This window comes from Mercenaria mercenaria, chromosome 9 (genome assembly GCF_021730395.1).
Source record: "Mercenaria mercenaria strain notata chromosome 9, MADL_Memer_1, whole genome shotgun sequence".
In the NCBI taxonomy this organism is placed as follows: Eukaryota; Metazoa; Mollusca; class Bivalvia; order Venerida; family Veneridae; genus Mercenaria; species Mercenaria mercenaria.
In genome coordinates, this window is record NC_069369.1 from 43005915 (window position 1) to 43029330 (window position 23416).

Genomic DNA, 23416 nt, shown 5'->3' on the forward strand with positions numbered 1-23416 from the left:
ATTGATGCAAGCATCAAAGACGCCACCAAGTGTTGTGCCTGAAGTACATTTACTGCAATATGAAAAATTACTTAATCATTACTGTGTTACAAATTATCAACATTAGCACATAATAAATATATGTTATAAACTGTTCAAAACAGTCAAGAATAAACATGATAAAGAAGTATTACCCTGCAATACAAATACTCTACCTGCAATGACCTTGACATTGCGAGTTGGTGGTCCCTTTACAAACAAAATTAAAGTTATTATTTCATCAACTAAGGTCAGCACCTGTGGAAAGTTCTTATATGCAGGTGCATGTGTATGAAGTTTCACATAAATGCAGTTTGTTGGGAAATGAGGAAAAGCTGAAAATTAATTATTTCAAAGTTGTGGTTCACAGAAACCAAAAATGTTTTATTATCATTTTTATTCACTGATTGTTTTTATTTTTGAAACTGATAAAGTTTCATGGACCTTAGTCACCTACATTATAGATTTCAGGATTCTGATTATACACAGTATTTTGCTGTTTCCGTTGCCAAAGCAACCAAAAGTTTTGTCCACGAAAAGAATGATATGACATGCATAAACTCTATATTGCCCCTACACACAAAGCAAATGTCATGAACCTTTCTTATACTTTTGGAATATCATAGAATTCAGTTGTTTTCGGACGAACGGTGAACCTGAAGTCCTCTTTGGTTGAACCGAAAGATTACTAGAAATATGTCAGTGTCTGGTTACAGGAAATTTAGCAAGCATGATAACCCACTGCCAACTGTGGTATAAATGCCATTGTTATCAGGTAGTTAGGTTATACTAAGGTCAGAAATAGAAAACTTGACTTACAGTAACCTCCCTTATCAATCGGATCAACATTCTGACGAATTTTTAAATAAAAAATTATTTTCTGCTCTTCAAATAAGGAGAGGCATGACAAATAACACTGTTATATATCACATGATAATTTTGCATAACATACATTTTTGATGTTTTCTTTTTGCCATTTTTCGTTTATTCACTAAAATCTTTTGTGCAATATCGTGGGTCCTTTAACACGCTATTCACTGTGTTCTATTTATCGTTTCGAAACTATTCATAACTATCTTTACATGGTCCAAAATAAAAGTGTATCCCATATACTCGACGCCGCCTCCAGGCGGCGTTGAATAATGACGTATAAGGCTCTGCATGGTTCAGCCCCGGAGTATATTACTCAGTTGATTACTGTTTCCGACAACAAGTCATACAACCTAAGATATAATTCCCAAGGTTTAATTACTCATTTCAGATTATATGAAACAATCTTTCAAATTTTTATCAATGAAGGTGTAGAATTCTATAATACCAGTTATTTTCAGAAATGCCGCGAATGTGAACTCTTTTAAATACAGTTACAAAAAAACTTTTATTTGATGAAGTCTGCACTGCATAATCATAATGCTACAGGTGCTAAGATCAAATTCGTTTTTACATTTTTTCTTTTATTTTTTTTGATGTACAGTAGTAATGTTTTAATATGTATTTTAATAATGTGTACCTTGTTGAAGGACTCAATGTAAATATGTGATTTCATTTGTATCTGCTTATGTCATTGCATAATGAGTTAACCTTTGTAAAATAAAGAAATTATTTTCATTATTACTATTATTATTATTATTATTACTAATAAGCATCATTTTAATAAGGAGTCGTCATTAGTTAACACACAAACACCTGTAAAAATATTTTTATAGATTTTTTCCAATTCCAGCTATTGCTAAAATTCAGTAACTGTTTTCTTAAAAATACACATGATATATGATAATATTATTATCCATATTGTTTGTTATGTTTGTTGACCAAAATAACATTGTCTGTTTCAATTTTAGGTTATTTAATATACACTTGTATTTCAAAATATCACTATCATGTAAGAAATACATTAAACACTATGAAAACGGTGATTCGTCATATCAATTAACCTACCGAACTGGCGTATACAGTTAGGTTCCAGTAAATTAGGATACGAAACGCCCGTGGAAAAAGAACAAGATTTCCCAGGTGGTTCTGTCTTCGAATATCACCATCAGAAAATATTTGCACCCTCAGATAGATGAAATACATTAAACTGGTAACATAAATGTACATCTGCAGGGATGATTACCAACAAAATGAGGCCGAAATATAACGGGCACCTGTGGCAAGTTATCATCGCGGAATGGTGGATTACCTCCCATAGCAAAAATTACTCGGTCTGAAAAATGATGTAAACGTATGTGTACGCGCAGTTATAACAGTATTTAGCGCACTTTTTACGTTTAACGATAATTTTCCTGCAGATAAATACCAGTTTGATCAGCGTATATTCAGGAAGCTCTCTCCAATTCACAGTACATATCCATGTCGACGCACTCTGCGAAATCTGCTATATCGGCGGTTTCTTTGCGTCGGCACCGGCTATTTTTTGCTATAAACAGTCCCCAGGTAGGTATGGGAGGCGAAATATCGAGCTGCCATCCATGATCATAGGAATGCTGCTCAAAAATAAGTAGAGCACGGAACATAAGATTGTCTTTTCTATGTTCTATAGTGACTTTACTTTTTAATTATCAGCGATTTTGCTCGCAACTCGATGAAATTTGTTGATGGTGTACTGACATGGAACACTAGCCCGACTTTTTCCACAGTCTTTAACCAGTTTTTGCTTTGATATCATACATATCAAGCACACTATTTGTATTCATTTATCAATATTCTTCCAAATAATAAAGGTAAATAGGCCGAAATGTAAATGGATATTTTTTTAAAACCACCATTCTCATCCATCAGATGTTCGTCAAAATACCGAGACGAACGTTCATCCGGGGAACCACGGTAGACCTCTGGTATGCGAGAATGAAAACCACTTACTTTCGGTTTTGTCGTGGCATCGGCAGTCTTCCTGCATACCAGTTTTTTTTCTTCTTTTTTGCACAGGCAGGCTCTCTGCATTACGCACAGAGAGGCTCTAGGGCTAATGACTTTCTGGAAACATTATAGCTTAATTAATTTGGTGTGCTTATCTGAATTTTTATAACTCCCAAACTGTTTATAGCATAGCAAAGAATCGCCGGTGCCGACGCAAGAAACCGCCGATAAAGCATATTTCGCAAAGGGTCCGCCGATATGGATATGCACCGTGCAATTGTGTATTAAATTTTAGTAACTATTTGAAATTCAATTCATTTTTATGCAACTTCTGTGGACAAGACACATTGATTAACGATTTACAGTTGATTTTGAGATCAAAATCTATAATTATACATAATATAAAATCACGAATAAGGACGGTCCGACCAAGGACATAAATATGCCTTTAAGCTTTAAAAATGTTCTTAATAGTTGGTGTAAAACAGAAGTAATCTGTTCATAGTTGATTTTACGAATTCGAACAATGAGAGAAAAATCTACTGACGATTATTAGATTAGATAATAATTACAAACAAGAGGGCCAAGATGGCCCTAGGTCGCTCACCTAAGAAACACACCATAACAGTGTAAAACATGTTTGACCTAGTGATTTCATGGAAACAAATATTCTGACCAATTTTCATTAAGACTGGACCAAAAAATTGGCCTCTTGCGATAAAACAAGCATTTTCTTAGATATGACCTAGTTTTTGACCCTAGATGACCCATGTTCAAACTCGACCTAGATTTTATCAAGGCAATCATTCTGACCAAAATTCATGAAGATCAATTGAAAAATACAGCCTCTATCACATACACAAGTTTTTTCTTTAATTTGACCAAGTGACCTAGTTTTTGACCTCAGATGACCCATATTCAAACTCGACCTAGATTTCATTAAGGCAATCATCCTGACCAAATTTCATAAAAATCAATTGAAAAAAAAACAGTCTCTATCGCATACACAAGATTTTTCTTTAATTTGAACTAGTGACCTAGTTTTTGACCTCAGATAACACATATTCAAACTCGACCTAGATTTTATCATGGCAATCATTCTGACCAAATTTCATGAAGATCAATTGAAAACTACATCCTCTATTGCATACACAATGTTTTTCTTTGATTTGACCTAGTGACCTAGTTTTTGACCCCAGATGACCCATTTTCGAACTTGGCCTAGATTTTATCAAGGTCATCATTCTGACCAATATTCATGAAGATCAATTGAAAAATACAGCCTCTATCGCATACACAATGTTTTTCTTTGATTTGACCTAGTGACCTAGTTTTTGACCCGAGATGACCCATTTTCGAACTCGGCCTAGATTTCATCAAGGTTATCATTCTGACCAATATTCATGAAGATTAACTGAAAAATACAGCCTCTATCGCATACACAAGGTTTTTCTTTGATTTGACCTAGTGACCTAGTTTTTGACCCGAGATGACCCATTTTCGAACTCGGCCTAGATTTCATCAAGGTTATCATTCTGACCAATATTCATGAAGATTAACTGAAAAATACAGCCTCTATCGCATACACAAGATTTTTCTTTAATTTGAACTAGTGACCTAGTTTTTGACCTCAGATAACACATATTCAAACTCGACCTAGATTTCATCATGGCAATCATTCTGACCAAATTTCATGAAGATCAATTGAAAACTACATCCTCTATTGCATACACAATGTTTTTCTTTGATTTGACCTAGTGACCTAGTTTTTGACCCCAGATGACCCATTTTCGAACTTGGCCTAGATTTTATCAAGGTTATCATTCTGACCAATATTCATGAAGATCAATTGAAAAATACAGCCTCTATCGCATACACAATGTTTTTCTTTGATTTGACCTAGTGACCTAATTTTTCACCCAAGATGACCCATATTCAAACTTGACCAAGATTTTATCAAGGCAATCATTCTGACTGAATTTCATAAAATCAATTGAAAAATATATCCTCTATCGCATACACAAGGTTTTTCTTTGAATTGACCTAGTGACCTAGTTTTTGACCCGAGATGACCCATTTTCGAACTCGGCCTAGATTTCATCAAGGTTATTATTCTGACCAATATTCATGAAGATTAACTGAAAAATACAGCCTCTATCGCATACACAAGGTTTTTCTTTGATTTGACCTAGTGACCTAGTTTTTGACCCGAGATGACCCATTTTCGAACTCGGCCTAGATTTCATCAAGGCAATCATTCTGACCAATATTCATGAAGATTAACTGAAAAATACAGCCTCTATCGCATACACAAGGTTTTTCTTTGATTTGACCTAGTGACCTAGTTTTTGACCCGAGATGACCCATTTTCGAACTCGGCCTAGATTTCATCAAGGTTATCATTCTGACCAATATTCATGAAGATTAATTGAAAAATACAGCCTCTATCGCATACACAAGCTAAATGTTGACAGACGACAGACGACAGACAGACGACGGACGCCGGACATCGAGTGATCAGAAAAACTCACCTGAGCATTGCTCAGGTGAGCTAAAAGTCAAACTGTCAAATTAATTACCCCTCCATCTTCCCCCGAACCAAATAAGTCATAAATTCAAACTGACGAATAAGTATTGATTTTTCTACCTATTCTAGTTCAAGTAAAACACTGTTTTTTCATGTTATTTTTTATTAATTTTTATAAATAACATATCTCTTGAAAATATTTTCTTAGACATGCGAAAAGTATTACATTTCAGCACTGTATTTTCTGAAATAATATTTTAGAAAAAACACCTGCACAGAAGAGATATTTTAACAGATTGCGAATCGGGATCTATAGGGTGTTGCCGCATATTTATAGATTCGCCTACTGATAAACGGTACTGACCGCCGCAAACTGATAAAGATTCTCAATACACATCCACAACAGTGTCGAGGCACGGCGATGAAAAAAAAATCAATAATCTACCGGCTTATCAGTGGCGTTGCAATGCCATAGTAGTTGCTATTTTCACGCATAATCATGAACACATTTTTTTGAGCGTATTGAAACTAGTTATTGGATTTCAGAATAGGTCACATGATCAAAACAAGTGTCGGTTTTAGAATCGATCACGTGATCAAAACAAGCGTCTTTATTATTCTTACGCATAAGAAGAGCTATCATAATTTATATTTATAATGCAGTTTAGTTTTCTTCACATACTGTTGTTAATATAAAATGTGTAGATCTATTTAATCATGTCTGGATCAAAATATAATTGCAAAATGCAATATGAAAGTTATGTTTGGTAAATACTTTGGAACTTGTTTTCTGTGTTGTCAGGTTGGTCATAAGCTCGACAAGAAAGTTGAAAGACGGTTTGTTAACTCTGGGGTCATTGCTCCCAAAAATGAATGCTGATAAACTGAAAAAATAGATAAAAATAATGTTTTAAAAATAACTTTTAATTCTTTGAACTAAACTTTGCATGTATATTTGCTAATATTGTTACATTATCAATTGTGTTTTCGATTTGTCACATTTCCAATTTAATATCACAAAATGTTTGAATGTACATATATTTCCTAAAGGACATTTAATTTTAGAATTATACAACAAGTCAGAAACAATGCTGTTAAAACAAACGTTATCCGGCATCTGATATAATTTCCATCAATTGCAACAAAAATAGTTTTGTTATATGACAATTCTATAATTTTGCAGTAATATGGAACTTCTTACCTTTCAAATTATACTGTTATCTGTTATGTTGATTAAATGCTCCTTTTAGTGCAAGTGTTACTTGAAATTTTAACACGTCCAGTGTCATGAGTTACGTCTTAGCGTGGCAAATTGTCACGGATATCAAATTGAGCATTTGTTTCAAAGGGGCATTACATACACTGATATCATTTTAATGTAAGTCTTAAGTTTTTCAGACCAGTGGTATCGTCGTGTTTTATCTAATCTTCATTCATATTACTTTTGAGTCGCTAAATCATGAAATACAAAATCGTGACATTCAAGACTTCTAATTTTCATAAATTGTGTCCCCTATTTAAATGGGAATACAACGTTGTTCCAATGTTATTCTGTCTGAAAGGTCTCCTTATAGAATATCAGGAAGTAACAGAACTTTCACAATGGGTCGATAAACAAGAAACTTACAAACATTTTAATATTTTATCAAAATGGCAGTCATTTTGTTTCCATGGCAACATAAAATAAAATTATTTTTTTAGATATTAGTTTGGACTGTGATTCCATAATTCTGTAAAATATCTTCTACTTTTCAATAGTTAATTCTTCGAATGTTATGAAAGGCTGGGCTATGATAACTTATGCCTTCAACCACGATTAACGTCAAGTTCGGAAATCTCAAACCATAAATTTCTTTTTCATTTTGTACCATATAGCGCCAAATATTAACTATTTTCCAATGCTACAAAAACGGTTAAGAGACCAGTTTATACAGGAATGGCATGGTAGTATTACAAACATGCCAAAACTAGAATATTATTCAAGATTTAAAACGCTGTTTATGTTTGAACCATATCTCACAAATGTTGATAATGATTACTTAAGAAAATTACTCAGTTGTTTTAGAATGTCTTCACATTGCTTAGCTATTGAAACTGGAAGGTATAGTGGTATAGCTAGGGATCAAAGAATACGTCAAAATTGTAATTTAAATGTTATAGAATCTGAGTATCATATGTTATTGACTTGTCCTAAATATAAAAACTTACGTTCAAAATATTTGCCAAAAACATCGTGGCCAAATCTGAAAATGTTTGACAATTTGTTGTCATCTGCTAAGAAAAACGTCCAATGGAATATATGTAAATATTTGAAGGAAATTTATTTGTTAAGGGTTTGAAATCTTGATTACAAATTATTTATACGCATGATTTGAAAGAACTGTATACTGTTCATTAGCCAAATGCATATATATGTCGATTATGCTAATAAATGTTGTTGTTGTTGTTGTTGTTAAAGGAAATTGCCCTTGTCTAATGTAATTACCTTACATTTTCAGAAAGAACTTGCTAATTGTGTTCCAAGTTGATGCATTTATAGACATTAATAATATTATCCTGATTTGAACCTTTTATTATAGGGATGGAAACGAATACTGAAATCAATATTCGAATATTCGGTAGGCTATATTCGAATATATTCGAATATTCGGTTTGTTTTAATGGAAACCTTAAATTCTTATTAAGTGATTGGCATATACACAATGTATTCCTTTGTTTAAAGCGTGAATCATCGTACGTAATAAGGCCTAAATAAATGTTTGTTCCGGGTAATACCCCAGTCACACATACGGCGCGGATAGCTACGTCTAGCCACGGATAGAAACGTAGTAACCCGTATCAATCCGTACTAATCCGTACGGCTCAGGTACGGATCGATACGGATTACTACGTTTCTATCCGTAGCTAAACGTAGCTATCCGCGCCGTATGTGTGACTGTGGTATATCCCGACCCTACCTAGTTCAACCCGCCGACCCTAGCGTTTTATTTCACGATTCTGTCAGTATAATCATGAACATATTTAACTAATTCAGTGTTTTAGCTTCAAAATGATACCATAAAAAAAATTCGATTACAGTTTAGACCGTTGCAACTTTATCTAAAAATAGCAGGTCGTCCCATTTAAGCACGTGTTGCGCTGTTGTATTACCGATGCCATTTTGAAAATTTTCATTCGGCGTGAAAAAAGCAAGTAAGGCATGCTTAAACCTCCTTCAACATGATTTTATGCATCAATCATATGTTATTGCTTGATTTTTTTATAAACTACTTCAAAATTTATTTCGAATACGTCCGATTGCAGATGAAAACCGATTCTCCGGACGGTCTGAAATGTCGTACAAAATATTGTAAAAAGATCGACAATATCTACAAGTTTGGTATTGTTTTCGTATTTTTTTTCCTAAAACTTGTTACATAAAACAGGCGCTAATAAAAATGAAAAAAAGGTATCACATTTACGTTCTCGTCGTGGAGAGGGAACATATGTCGCTTACTAGGTCACAATGTATATTGTCGAATATTGTCACACTTGACCTAGTTAGCGACACATGACGAACATCGGCGGTAGTGGCATTAAAACGGGTATCATCAGCCGAAGAGAGTTCATGCCATCGAGACTACACTGTTGACTATGCATCCTGTTACCGGGCATCAACATTCGTACTCCTTCGATCGATGTCGGTCGGCTTTTATCAGCTTTTACACATTTTTACCACATCTTATCCAGACGGGGTGGATCGTATATTGTCAGAAACGGCCTGGGTGTTCCAGCATGGACCTGGTGTGACGTGGCGGTGCTTACATCATGGACCTACGACGTATAGATGCTCGACGGGCGTTCATATACTCCGAACCGCGCCACGGCCCGAGAACTTGGTGAGTTGGGGTCGCCCAACTCAATGCCGGATCGACATCTCTAAGGGTCCTCTTACTCAGCAAGCCCTCAGCTGGTTCATCGACGAGGTACGACGCCAACACTCCGGGAGCTCGGGAGGGTCACATTGAGGGAAGATGGCGGGACATATGGACGATCGCCAGGGACAGCGTGAGCAGGATGGAATGACAACGGAGGCATCTACGACGGCATGGAGTCACTTCGGTCAACGCGTTTTAGACATGTAACGGCGGCGAGGCAACAGAACTTAGGCAAACAGAAGGCGCAGCACAATTTCAAGTTAGAAAGACGACGGAACTGAGATCAACATAATAACATTAGAAATCTACAAAATGAGGAACTATAATTGCGTCATCAAAAGTCGGACAACACAGATTGTACCGTGAGATGGCCCGAGCTGCAACCAACTTTAGAAGATCAACTCAGACGAATCAACATGAGATGTCACAACTTTAGACGAAAATTTAGAAGACAAACTTTAGTTAAATGCTCGCCCACATGGCAATAGCCGGCGGCGAGGATAAACAAACGCAACAACACACACACATTTACGCCTAATGCAAACTGTTAATCTGTAACGATGACCCCCAGCTAATTATGCACTGAAATTTTCTTCTTAATTGGACATCTTTTGACATGCATCTGAAACATTTACGCCTGTTACAATATTGCCCAAAATCAATACTTATTTTGAAAAAAAAAAATATACAATAATTTACGAATATGCGACTTTGATTTTCATATCCGAATATTCGACCGATTTTCGAATATTCGAATATTCGTTCCCATCCCTATTTTATTATTATTATATGACACTGACTTTCAGAAAATCAGTTATGTTGCATTTACACAAAAACAAATTATAATTTCAAATACTGGTACAAATTATAGCAAACCTAAAACTACAATTAAGTCATAGGGATTAATCAAAAAATGTATTCCATCATGTTTTATATTACCGGATCCCAAAATGATTGTTCAGAAAATCCTATACTTTCAAGCTATTTACTGACGAGATTATTCTTCCAAATGTCAGTTAAAACTGCTGGAATATGAAATTGTCTACCAGTATAAATGTACACGTTTTCTGTGTATTAACGTCTGCAGAAGCCCGCGGGAATGTTTGTGATCGAGACCAAAGTTTGAGGCCACATACATCAGGCCCGTAGCCAGCGGTAAAAAAATAGGAAAACACTTTCTAGTGGGTCCGGGGGCATTCCCCCCCCCCCCCCCCCCCCCCCGATTTTTTTTCGATGGTGCCATTTCGTGCGTTTTCCTGCATTTCAAACATGTTTTTGTTACTTTTAAGATTCCGATTTTGAAAAAATAAAAGACATTAAAAAGATTCGCGAACATTTTAGTTACGTATAGATCTGCAGAAAAATAAGAATTTCGATATAGCCAACGTATTTGCGATTATTGATACCCTAAAGCGCTAATTTAAGGGCATATGGTCATGTTTGCTTGGTTCTTACATCTTCCGTTGAATAAATGTATATATGTTCATTTATAAACTTTTTTAGCATGGCTGACCTGAAACGAAAATTTGAAAAAAAGCAGCATAGTTTATGCATATACAAATACAATACATATGTAATACAAATGTACTTAATACATAATATAATTTTTTTTGTCAATCTTTTTAAAATAAGTAATATTACATTTTTGAAATTCAGCAAAAAAAGTTTATACCTTGGATAAATAGTGCGTATGACATGTCAGATCTAAAAGATGATCAAATGTTGTCATAAAGTTATACTTATAAGCTAATTAAAATATAAAAAGTCAAAAATTTATATAAAAAAGTATAAACGGGAAGATTCCATACTTACGAAAATTTAATAAGTGTGTCTGATATAAGTTCTTAACTATTAAGTGACCATATATTTTTGAGAGAAACCTTATAACGAAGTTTTGAAATGCCGTACGTATAATTGTGACTTTTTAGAAATGATATGTTCAAAGGCGTATAAAGAACAAAACCGCATGATTGCAAGACTCCATTCTGTTGTAATGTCAAAATGAATCAATTTAGAAAAAATATCAACGTTCAGTCAGATAAGCCCCACGTTGTATTTAGGTATGCATACTCTCGAGATCATATCTTATAATAAGACTTAATCACACGCTAATGAAATTCTTCTATGCCCAGTTGAATCCCATAACTTTAGAATTTCAAGGCTGTTAACTTCAACATTTGACCCATGTACAAACATTAGCGCAATGCAATTAAGGCAGTCTTCTCTAATGTTAGTTCTTGACCACGTCTTAAGTCTACGCAATGCGCAGGTCTCCCTGTGCCTCAGTGTAGCTACGGGCCTGTTTAAGGCCTAAATATTCCAAGGGCTTAATATGCAGACGTTGATACACAAAACAAACGTGTATTGTCGCTATTCGTGCATAAAAAACATGACACGACGCCTAGATTTATTGTTTTCATATGTGATGACTAAACATTTTTTTTACCATTCTGTTGTTCTTGGAAACGGTAAATGTGTTTTAAGTATCCATGACCGGGGCCCACAAATCAACAACACTACCAAAAGCATGTACTGAAGAGTTTTGAACTACATTTTTTATTTCTTGTTATTACAAACATGATTTTACCATAATTTTGCATATTACTTAAAAGTTTGGTAACAGCAAACAATTTCAAGAATAATTACTTTACATTCGAATTATCTTGAGTAATGAACACATTTAGAGTACGGATGAGTACGAACGTAGTGATGAGCTTTCAAGATTTTGTTTGTTTGTTTGTTTTGGGTTTAACGCCGTTTTTCAACAGTATTTCAGTCTTTCAAGATTTATATGAATACTGCGAGAAATTACATAAAAACATACCGACTGGTACTTGCCATAATTATCAATTTTATTCCTAAAAACAAACAATCGCACACGTTACACGCGATTCTTATACATTCACGGTTATTGACAACAACTGAACCGACGCTGTAAAGGGAAGTAAACTCTGGGAGAAGCTTTTGGGAATGGTAACTGATACAGCAAAACATACTATGAAAATTACATTGCATCTTTTACGCTACAAAAAACAAGATGCAGATGCCAGATGTCAGTCTGCTCAGAAATACACATATACGACCCTGGCAAAGCATTTCAAAAATAAAAATTCGTATACTAACAGCACGTGAATTGCCTTGTTTGCCCACGATTTTCCCCCGTTAATACATTGGCCGATCCAGTGAAAACAGTAGTTTTTATGCAAGAATATCGGCTTCTACCCACTCCCCCCCCCCCCCCCCAACCCCATCCCCAGCCCCCTCGATAGTTTTGGCAATATATTTCATAATACTAATACCACATTGAAAAATTGCTATTAAGAACGTATGAAAAAAATGTCAACAAGATCGAGTAATGCAAAGATAATACTCATTTTACGACCCCAGCCAGTCTTTTTGAAAGTCATAAAAATAAAGATGCGTGTGTGAAAAAAATGTCCTTGATACTCTAATTAGATCGTTCTTTAAAATAGCTGCCCTTTAACAAAACTGCTTTCTTTCTTTCCCCTTTATTATGTTGTTCAATCACATCCCTTACATATTTGGGGTAAATTAAAGCATTGATTGAATTCATATTTCGTTAAATCATTTATAATACTTCTGTTTATGATGCACTTCTGTTGCTTAAAGCTTTATTTAATAGGTATCAATAAACGCTTATTGTTTGCATATATATGTACACGTATAATCAGTCAATGTCAGGACGGCGTTCTTTGAATTGAATGTAAGCATTTTTATCCAATCAGTGGACGTTTAATATAGTTATGTTCAGTAGCCCTACGCATTTCCTATAAGAATTTTCACTGGATAAGTAAGTTGGCGCATGCGCAGATCTAGAAGCAAGTCAAAGGACTTGGCTTCACTTTAAACGACTCTCAGTTCGCAGTTGGAGTTCGAAAGAGACATGTCGATAATAATAAATTATTTAATTAATTATTTGTTGCACTAGTCAAGCTGGGACTTTGGGACGACAGTGCCAAGTAGACAATTTTAAAGCAAAAGGCATTCTTTAGCTAGATAGATTGAAAAGCAATGGAGGCCCGGGTCGTAGTACTCTAGTGGCATTTTAAGAGTCTTTTGTGGCTTATTACATTAGTTGCACCAGGACTTTAGGCTGATATTTCTACGTAGAACAGATAAGAGCATTCTGTGTCTTTATTGATCAAACGGTCATAGAAGCCTGGGTTGTGGTAAGGATTTACTATTTACTCTAGTAATTTTTTTATACATTTTAGTTCTTGGCATTTAAAGTATCTTTTTTAATTATTATTCTGATTGACCTATATAAGCTAATCTTTTTCGAATCATTTCTTTTAAATCACTAAGCAGATAGCTTTGGGAAAATTTATATAAAAGTAATTGAGAATTTATAGACATTTCGCTACAAAAATCAATTTGACAAGCAGTCATTAGGAAAATTGTATACTAGTATACGGCATTTTTGGTACTTTCATTTTAGTGAAAGTTAGCATTCTAATACTTTTTCTTGTCTTTTTATGATATTCATTAACGTATTTTTTTTATCTAGACCGCTCGGATAAATAATAGCACCCACCGAAATTTGTTACACGTGTGTTGTTTTTATTCAACAGGCAAATATCATTTATGAGTTTACAGAGGATCACATATCGAATTTTCACTGAAAAATTGCCAAATAATTATTGTACCAAGTTTAAACTTGTTTCCAAGATATGACAGGAAGTTGTTTGTTTTGCCATGTTTATCCTGCCTTATAAATTTGCTCGTTTGTAAGTTTTAGACATGTATGGGTAATTTTGCGAGACATTAAAATTAGGTTGAGGTTGTAAAATACATAAAATTATATTAAAGCATCTACATGTACCTAATTTTGGTGAAATCTTTCCATATTATTAACAACGTCTTAACACTTTTCTTAAATGTACTCCAAGTATTTTGAAACATGCAATCAAATTCAAAGAGAGGGCATTAGAAGTTATTTAGTATATTTTAATACTTGTCAACTCGTAAGACTAAACATTCCTTGCATATAAGGAATGCATGTAATGGCCATTTCTGCAAACAATTTGCTATCTCTTCTTGATAATTACTAATAATACACAGTAATTGTAACTCATGTCTGTGTCATATATTGATGAAATAATGCAAAAAAGCATTTCATTCTTATTATTCAGTCCGATATGACAAACCTTCTGCACTAGGTGTACACCATTAAAGCGTATGTTTATAGACATTAAAGTCTACCTTTTATATTTCACTTACTGCAGTAGAATCGTACAATTGCTGAAAATACTACACTATTTTGTTATACATACCAATGACTGAAGTTAAATCAAGTTTTGCCGCAATAATTGTAAAACAGATCACTGACATCATCTTGACACACATGAGCAGGATATATTGTAGTTAAGATTTACAAACACATGGATGTATAAAACTAGATCTATCATCATTTATATCGCTAAAATAAATGTAAACAAAATAGGAAATAATATTTAATGAACATCATCGATATAACTTTATCAGTTTAGAACGAGATGTGCAGTTAATCCTCTGTATATCAGTGATTTAAGTTTCTTCGGAAATTTAGGCAAGGTTGTTTTACAGATTCTAGCTTAAGGCACATTTGCATGTGCTAATACTCATTTTAATATCGTTATATAGCAGGTGTAGATAAGGACGCAGGTAGGAGATATGTAAAATGGAAATATGTGACCTCTCAATCATTTAATGCAGATGAACGTTGTCTAGGTAATCAAACATTTATTCTTACAAGAAAAAATGATAAAATAGTAATATTGATTGGCTAACCTTTTCAAGACCATTCCGGGAATTTTGCACTACGTAACTTCCAAGCGTAATGTGTTATGTCACATAATTCATAATCAGCATATCTGTAATGCAAAAAGGGAGCACTGATAAGTGAGACAAAGCGTTTTTATTTTGCTTCCATCGCTTTTCGGAACGTTACGATTTCGTTAATGCTTCTATCAAGTAGCTCGCAAACATTTCATCAACCTTCAGCAGGTATTGTTTCATTTACTTGTTTTTGGTCCATTTCACAAAATATTTTCCAATGAAAAACAAGAGCTGTCTCCGTTGGATGACACATGCCCCCGATGGCACTTTGAATGAATAGTTATGGCCGATGTTAGAGTTTAGGAGCTGGGTCTTGCGCGCGACACATCGTCTTACTGTGTCACACATTCATGCACAGTTATTTTAAAATCCATGCATGAATGACAAAGATATGGACCGGACATGCCCATCAATGCACTATCATGAAAAATGATCTTTAACGTCTAAGTGTGACCTTGATCTTTGAGTTACGAACCTGGGTCTTGCGCATGACACGTCGTCTTACTGTGGTACACATTTATGCCAAGTAATTTGAAAATCCATCCATCGATGACAAAGATATGGACCGGACACGCCCATCAATGCACTATCCTTTAACGTCTAAGTGTGACCTTGACCTTTGAGATACGGATCTGGGTCTTGCGCACTGCACGTCGTCTTACTGTGGTACACATTCATGCCAAGTTATTTGAAAATCCATCCATCAATGACAAAGATATGGACCGGACACGCCCATCAATGCACTATCCTTTAACGTCTAAGTGTGACCTTGACCTTTGAGCTACGGACCTGGCTCTTGCGCACTGCACGTCGTCTTACTGTGGTACACATTCATGCCAAGTTATTTGAAAATCCATCCATCGATGACAAAGATATGGACCGAACACGAAAATTGCGGACAGACCGACAGACTGACAGACCGACAGACGGTTCAAAAACTATATGCCTCCCTTCGGGGGCATAAAAAAACATCTCCAAACAGAAGAGACAGGTTTAGTACCTTAATCTCTAATAATGAAAAGTAAGTATAATTATGTTATGTACATTAACCTTCAACAAAGTCACTCCAACGAGATAAAGAGCTTTAAACGCAATTCCGATTATATAAGTATTGAAACGTTTCAAATACATTTTCACGTAGAGTATACGATGTGGAAATTAAATACATTAAAAAAGAAGGAAATACTCTTTTTACTAATTCATCTCATCTGTAAATTGTGGTTACCCGAATTATAATTATGAAAAGAAGCATGGTTATTACGTGTCTTTTGCCAAAGATCAATCAATTTAAAAACAACATATTGTCCGCCCGCCTCTTACTTTCGAACGGCCGGACACACTGAAAAAAAGATTTAACTTTCATGGAAACAGTACAAAACGTCCTCTAATCCGTAACAAATACATATTTGCCACGCAAATGCGCATCGTATCTGTGTCATTACACATGAAATAATTGGTTGTTAGACATCAAAGGCGGATCCAAAGGTTAGCGGGTTGTGGTAGGCATACTGAGCCCCACCAACCACCAACCCTCAAAAAAATAGAAATGAAACAAATAAATCTACCGAGCACATATTTTGAAAGCCCTAAACTGAGAAATCAGTCATTTTATATGATTGATGTCAAAATGGCCTGCTCCGCTTGCAAAACATTGGTATTATTTGCTGAACTGGCGAGAATGGACGATAATCAAACTTAAATAGTTCAGTTTGGTCAGACTGCACCGTCTTTGGTACACTTGTTAAATATTTTCCGAGGTGGGCATGCCAAAGCAAAATCGTGGATCCCCCCTTGGAAATTCGACAACTTTAAAGCTATAACGTTTTTGTCAGCCAAAACATCAATTAACTGTTTAAGAGGCAGCCTCTCAACACAGCTGACATGTGAAAAAAATGGAGAATGATTTGTGTATAAATAACTTATCTTCTCGGACTCTCAGACAAAAGACACTGGTATTGATTGCAATAAGAAACCACGGTTACCGATACTTTGAATAATTCAGGAGCTCTTAAACGTATTTAGAGTTTCTTAAGCGAATGGAAGTATCGTACAGGCTATTCAGAAAAGTTCACGAACCAAAATCACTGCTAACTGTATTACTTATTATAATGATAATATACAAGTAGTATGTAGACAGACAGTTCCGTAGAGAAAACAAATACAAGGAAGCAAACCAAAGGATGCCTTATAATCGTGAGATCCGTTCTTAATCAAAATACCCGTATTGAAGCTTCGGAAACTGAGCATAGCAGATGTAGTAAACTGAACAAGATTCCTCAGTATATCTTCGATAAACGTACAAAGTAACAATGCCTGTTTATGAAAACACGTATGTCTCCCATAATGTCCCCATCTTTGCTTGTCCGATTTTCAGTCCTGTGATCTTTGACCTACTAACCCCCAAAACAATAGGGGTCATCAACTTCATAAGCCGAATCACGCCATCAAAATTGAAGATACTAGATCAAGTCGTTCTAAAGCTGTTTTCAAGGTTCAGCCACTGTCACATTGACCTTTGACCTACTAATGGGGTCATCTACTTCATAGGCCCAATCATGCTATCATGTTTGAAGGTTTTGGGTCGAGTCCTTCTCTAGTTATTGAACTGAAACCGTCTTCAATGTTCCGGTCCCTGTGATCTTGACCTGTGACTTACTGACCCAAAAAACAATAGGAGTCATTTACTTTATAAGCCCAATCATATTTTCAAGATTAAAGGTTCCGGGTCAAGTCACTAAGCGGAAACCATTTTGAAGATTCAGGTCCCCGTGACCGTGATCTTTGACTTCCTGATCCCAAAAACGACAGTGGTCATTTTATTTATAATCCAAATCATGCTATGAAGTTTGCAGGTTCTGGGTCAAGTAATTCTCAAGTTATAGGGCGAACATTGTTTTCAAGGTTCAGACCCCTTAGACCTTTGATCCAAAACACAATAGGGATCCGATCATCTACTGTATCTACCTAGTTTAAATGGGTCAAGTAGTTATAAAGTGATTTAAGTGAAACCATTTTCAAGGTTCCAGTCCCTGTGGCCTTGACCTTAGACTTTCTGACCCCAAAAACTACAGTAGTCAGCTACTTTTAAAGCCTATATATGCTATTAAGTTTTAAGGTTCTAGGTCAAGTGGTTCTTTAGTTATTGGGTAGAAACCGTTTTCAGGTTTAATGTCTTTTACTTATTAACTCCAACATTTATAAACGTCATCTACTTGAAAAGCCCTATGATGCCACTAAGTGTGAATGTTCTGGGTCAAGTGATTTTCAAATTATTGGGCGGAAACTGTTTGCAAGTTTCAGGCCCTTGTGATCTTGACCTTATACCTACTGGCGCTAAAAACTATAGGGGTCATCTACTTGATAAGCCCAATCATGCCACTAAGGTAGGAGGTTCTGTGTCAGGTGGTTCTCAAATTATTTCTCAATCTATTGACTGACTGACTGACCGACCTATATACATACCGATGCGATCACAGGAGCAATATACCCCACTTTTTCGAAGGGGGTTAATAAGACAATATGTATGCTGAAGCTTGAATCTTCTCGATTACTTTTGATAGTTGTCTCCAAAACTATAACAATGTTTTATTTAAATTAGAGGGGTGTAGTTTATATTTCAATCATTATGTACTAAAATTATTATGAAACTATTTTTAGTCAATTAGAATTTGTAAAGCTAAGATAGAACATGAGAAATAGAGAGAAAAATAAATACGAGTAGAGTAGAGAGAGAGAGAGAGAGAGAGAGAGAGAGAGAGAGAGAGACTATACTAGCAACTGACATACTACTATTAACAGCATTTTATCTTGGCATTACTTTCTATTCAGTCGTCTTAATTAATAGCTAGTACTTACGTTACTGGCATCAATTGATAAAGCCTTTAGCGAAAAATCTCTGGTAACCTTAAGGGATTGTTAAATTTTATAGAAAACAGGAATAACTAATTAATGTATCATGTACATATTTAAGCACACATCAACTGTTCGACCTCAGCTCCTTGACACTTGTGTTATATATATCATGTACTGTACAACAGATGATCTTTGATAATTGTAAATTCCCTTTGCATATTTTGTAAATAATTTAACACAGACATCTTTTGTTATAAGCAAATTGAGTTCTATTGTTTTTTTTTTTATTTTAATGTAAAATCTGGTGAGCATCAAATACCCGTATGCGGGGATTGTGACAACATATTCTAGACTTCTTTTAAAATATAGTTACTACTGTTATATTTACAATTTTTGTATATTATGCTTTTAAGACTTCTATAATTTGAAACGTGTTTGTCGAAGAAATATTTAAGTTATTCTGATATGTGTATTTTGTATAAATGTTTGATTATAAATTGACTGTATGATTGTGTATTAAAGGCTCATAATGCCTTTGTTTAAAATGTGGCTGACACTTTTCCGTTATGAACATGGAATATATCAATTTCCTTTTTACCATAATTGATTTCTCTAATATTTGTCAAAGGTTTGAATACTGATAAGCAAAGTAGAAAGTTGTTTTTATTATCTCCCTTTATGAATCTAACTGTAAAAGTTCATGTGCAGTATTAAAAGTAGCGCTTTTCTAACCATATAATCATGCATAACTTCTATCTGGACAGCTGTTTCATCTGTTTTTAACATAAAATTTAAAGCCTTATGGAATTTAATTGAAGGCCATACTGGAAATAAGTTGTATGATATTTGTATTTGTACGCTTAGTATGTAACTTTCAGAAAATAAAGTTGTTATCTTATCTTATCTTATCTATTTCTGCATGCTTCCACGGTAACGTATGTTACTGTATTTGCTTTTATAACTGAAAAATGTAATACATAACACAGGTGTAATTCGATTTTTTTATATAAGTAAGTTCTTCTTACAAGTCACTTTCACTTCACTTAAATTTGATGAACAAAATGTCCACCCCTCTCCCCCCAACACACACACACACACACAATTTACCAAATGTTGATTGCATAATGGAATAGTTAGAATACGATAGAAAAGAAAACAAAAACACCCAGTGTTGTTTTATTAATTAAATTAACCAATTTGACCTCATTACAGTTTAGTTCCGATTTTAAAATTTACTGCATTTGTAGTCTTAAAAACATTTTAAAGTTCTAAACTCCTCAAATTCATTAAATAGGTCATAAAACATACATCTCACATACAAAAAACTATGATAACGTTACTCTATTTGCAAGGCAGATGAAACCGATGTAAAAAATGACAATGTGAAGTGAACTTTATTTCCTAAGCAACTAAGTCATGCAAAAGTCAAGAACATAATTTTGACCAATAAGGTATTATGTAAATTTATGTTCTCTTATGAAATAAATTGTTTTAATTCTAGTGGGTATCGACTTGCCTAACATAACGCCTCACTGCTAATCCGCACCTGTATTTGTATTTATAGTCGTATCAGTTCAAATACTAGTCTGACAAGTTTTAATCCACCGGGATTTTCATGGGCAAATTTAGTGCAGTGACAAGTACATTCTTTATAGGAAATCCGTAGAGGACAGATCGTTTACAAAAGTTCCCTCCCACCCTTCCCATTACAGTAACTTTGTTGTTTTTTAACATATTTCTGCCGTCAAGTTTAATCTATTTCAGGGTCACAATGGTGAACCATACTGCTGAACCCTGCCACAAAATGTACTGCTGCACCAAACATGTCACGCCGCTTCTGTAATCTGTGGTATATTAGAGAACAAACTCTTTACACTGTGTGTGCATAAACTCAATTCTGTTGGTACATTTAATCATCATGGAACAATACAATTGAATGAAATCGACTTGATTTTAAACTGCATGTATTCGTTTATAAACATTCCGAATGTTACTATCTTTTTTCTTTTTGGTACTTTGTTTCTTGTTTTTGTTAAATTTGGTTTGAATTTAAGCACGAAGATATCATGAATTAGCGTGGGTTTACTACACAAAGCGATAACATGCAGGTTCGCCAAATTCTGGCATAGTATTTGCAGAAATATGAGGAGATGGTCTTAATGTCATTTATTCTGTAAAAAAAAAAAAACAAAAAAAACATAATTGAAATATTTTTGTAGTACATCGATTTATAATTCGATGACAGCTCATGAACATTACCCAGTTTTTCGTATTGTTTTTGTTCTGTTTGGCACATTTATTTTATCTACTAGAAACACTGATGATAGTAAATACTCGGAAAGCAGGGGGTGGAGTAAGCCTTTTCGCTGGTCAGAGCCTCGGATTCTCCCTATTTCCCCCCTCTTATATAAATATATCATAAAAAATAGAAAAGAGTTAGGGTTGGGGCAGCCGGCTCGCAGCATACGATTAACCTGTCTTTCTGGGTAGTATTTAGATGAAATTAAAACAATAATAATAATAATAATGCGTAAAGATTAAGATAACATGACAAGTATTTGTCATATTACATATGAATTGTCCATTCTGTATTCTGTCTTACTGCATATGTTCATAAATAGTCCGGTATATTTTATGTTTCTTTCTGCATATTGATTGCTTAAGTACATGCATATTTGGAAAGAATTATGGTATTTCTGTCTACATATATATTGAAGGCGTTCTATTGATGCATTGTGTTATTGGGATAACCACCATCTTTGAAACCAGTTTAAGTTGTTTGTTTGGTATTAGTTATATAGTAAAGGAAAGAAATAATTTATTTTCGGACGAACGAAGTGAAGGCGTGTATGCGTATATAAACTTGATTTTATTAGTAAACATACATTACTTGCATTGATCTGATTTCATCAATTTAGAATTATTTTATTGTCGTGACTTAAATGGCGCTTACAAATTGTAATCTTTATTCGGAGTACAGTAAAGAAAGTCTTCTTTATTAAAATGTTTGGCTCAAGTCAATTCTAATTACATTTTAATTTGTGTCCGTGTTGTGAGCAATATTTAGTGATCCACAAAATATTTTATTCTTGTATACTACGGCAGTATCAAAATAAAAGCTCACTTGTCTAGGTTGACCTTCTCGTATCTGCAACCTCGCGCTCGGTTGGTCATCTCTTATTATTGGTGTTAGAGGGGGCCTTGACCATGTGGTCGGCCATTCACCAGGTCCATGAATTGACTGTGTCTTATATAAACAGGGTTATTCAACTTATCGGCCATACGATTATTAGTGATCAGTCGAAAGTTGCATTTATTATATGTACGTGTAGGTCCGTACATATTATTATAATTTGTGGATCACTTTGCTATAAACCTCTAACACATGGGTTATGTTGAAACAGACATGTAAATCCCCCCTGTTTTCTTACGTTTCCAGTCTGCCGGTTAGCTCAGTCAATCGCTTGGATGGATTATATTATTATTGTAGCATAGTTTGCTATAACCATTCCCTCGCACCGGTCCGTTTGTTCATATATTACATTGATATTTTAATATTTTTGTGCGTTTGTTTGTTGAAGACTTTCTTGACTTACATCAGATTTTATTTTGATCTTGGTGTTATGTTTCATTTCGTATTTACTTAATCTAGGTAGAATATTTTTGTTGATATATCATCTCATGTCATAGAGATCTCTGAGAGCATCTTTGCCTCGTTTCTCATTAGTGCGAAGTACTAGAACCTACAATTTCCTATTAGGTCTGGCATGTTCTGCGCTTATTTTCATAGTTTTCTGCACCTTCGCGCTGCTATGTTGCTTCCAGGCATTTTAGCTGGAGCTTTGTCTTTCATATTTTCTCATCATTTTTCATATATACCATGCTATATATTTACAATATGCCATAATTTTCATTTGAAAATTTACAATAAAGTCACGGCCTTATCCCACATAATTTTGTTTTGTTTTTGCTATATTACTTGGTACATTCACCTTTGTCTTAGAACCGATGAACTCCCTTATGCAGTCAGACCCGTACTGTAGACAGCCTCCAAAAAATATAACCTGCTTACTATGGTCACACGTCACCTGTCTTGAAAAAATATATGTTTTCACAAATTCCAGCATTTTCAGTCCCCAAGGGAGGTTCTGCAGCCGGGTTTGACTGTATATATATAAATACCCTAGCACCCACCAATAAATTAAAAAGTCGCCTCAATATTTAAAATACCCACTGTTCAAAGGATAAGTAGTCAAAATCAGATATGCTGCTCAACAATAAATGTCTATCACTGAGTATATCATGCTATGTTTAGTTTATCATTTATTTCACCCAAACCTACGTTACATAATAACACTTAAGATTGACAAAAACTTTTATATTTATACAATGAGCATAACACTTC

General features: G+C 34.6%; 1 protein-coding gene across 4 annotated transcripts in view; it reads right to left on the reverse strand.

Moving 5' to 3' along the window:
- Nucleotides 1-23416, reverse strand: part of LOC123546995 (dopamine receptor 1-like) — a 527538-nt gene that overhangs the window by 222022 nt on the left and 282100 nt on the right. For 2 of the 4 annotated variants that reach the window (XM_045333716.2, XM_045333715.2), the window contains exon 3: nt 15112-15194. The exons of the other annotated variants lie outside the window; for them this stretch is intronic. The gene's annotated coding sequence lies outside the window, so the exon portion shown is untranslated. The remainder of the gene's footprint in view (nt 1-15111; nt 15195-23416) is intronic. 4 annotated transcript variants of the gene reach the window in all.